At 41.5% G+C, this 1,726-nt stretch overlaps 1 pseudogene; it reads left to right on the top strand.

The window, feature by feature from the left end:
* The first annotated feature begins 359 nt into the window (after nucleotides 1–359).
* Nucleotides 360–1,275, top strand: LOC137645393 (uncharacterized; annotated as a pseudogene).
* Nucleotides 1,276–1,726: the final 451 nt, after the last annotated feature.

Genomic DNA, 1,726 nt, shown 5'->3' with positions numbered 1-1,726 from the left:
GTAGTAGCTCTGAACTATTTCATATAGATTCGACTTTAGTCATGGCCATTGCAAAACTACAATTGTGCTGAAACTCTTCACCATTTACAACAGAGAGAAAGAAAGAAACCGCCTGAAAATTAGTATAAATCGGTAAGAAAAGTATGACTTTAATAAGTACATGATATATTGCAATATACTGCTAGCCATATATATATATATATATATATATTTGTTTATTTAAATGAATTTAATTTTTTTTCCTACAAACCATGTGAACGAGTTGCTGATGCTATGGGGATGACTCCGAACGCTGTCCGAGTGTTGGTAAACGTGGAAAGAATCCTCATCCACCTGAAACACCACCTGCATCATCAAATATGTCGCCTCTGGTCTTTGACAACTTCACCGTTGGTTCCATTAGGAGACATGTGCACAGCATGTTTGCTGCTAAGCAATTTTTCACTATTGCCACTTTAGCAGAAGAACTTAAAATGCTAAATATCATTCCTGAAGAAACATCTGAGAAGGCAGTATGGCGAATCCTCCATAACATGGGTTTCCAGTACAAAACATCCCAGCGGAAAATTTACCTAAGGAAAGAAAATTTGGACGTCGTTTGCCGCCGAATTGGTGCTCTACGATCCCTCCAGCAACATCATGATGAAGGAAGAGCAGTAGTATATGTCGATGAGACGTGGTTTACGACGAGAATGCAACATAGCAAGGAGTGGGTGGACACCTCCCAATCTGTCACCAGTGCCACCTACAGCCGGCAGGTGCCACCAGGAGAAAGGGAGAGGTTTGTGGTGGTAGCAGGTGGTACAGCAAAAGGTTTTGTAGAAAATTCATTTTTATGCTTCCCTGCGAAAAAATTAAACCGGCGACTACCATGGAGAAATGAATTCAGAGATATTTATTCGGTGGCTAACATCACAGCTCCTGCCGTCGCTTGAGGATCCTTCGGTGCTGGTGCTAGACAACGCCCCATACCATAGCCAATTGACAGGAGATAGCCGATGCCCAACAACAGCTACAAAATAGGAGGATTTGGTTAACTGGCTCAGGTCTCGAAAAATACAGCTTCCAGCTCACGCCACACGACCTGAGCTTCTCAAGATATGCAGGGGCAACCGGCCGAAACCATTTTACATTGTGGATAATATAATCCGTGAATGGGGCCATGAATTGTTCGCTTGCCCCCTGCCCATCCTGAGCTCCACGCCATCGAGCAGGTGTGGGGCTCCTTGTTGCAGCCGTTTACCCGTGCTGATCTCTTTGCCAGGCTTGCTGTAACAGGGGAGACGTGGGCTGGCGCTGTCAGGAGATCAAGATATTTTGAAGATGATTACTGGCTTTCAGATAATATTCAAGACAGTATAGATCCGGTCATCATCAACATTGATAGTGACGAGGAAAACGATCTTTTCCTTGAGAGTGATGAAGAGTAAAATGTATAAGAGTCCATTTCTTGTTGTTTTTTTTATCCCTCATAAATCTATGCTTTCCAGCAATTGGTGATAACATTATTTTGGAAAAGCAAAGCTAATGAATACTTTGATACGAGCATATCAGCTTGGCATGTAGACAATGTCAATGGATTTCTCAAAGTAAGGTTGATTGGTTCATTAATTGAAGTCTGGTATAATTCCAGTGACAAAGTCGCAATGACATTTTTCATATACCTTTTGGGTAACAAAAATAGGTACTGGTACTTATAACATAAATAAATATATAAAACTATAGG

Source organism: Palaemon carinicauda, chromosome 8 (genome assembly GCF_036898095.1).
Source record: "Palaemon carinicauda isolate YSFRI2023 chromosome 8, ASM3689809v2, whole genome shotgun sequence".
In the NCBI taxonomy this organism is placed as follows: domain Eukaryota; kingdom Metazoa; phylum Arthropoda; class Malacostraca; order Decapoda; family Palaemonidae; genus Palaemon; species Palaemon carinicauda.
This window is presented reverse-complemented; position numbering and strand designations above follow the sequence as displayed.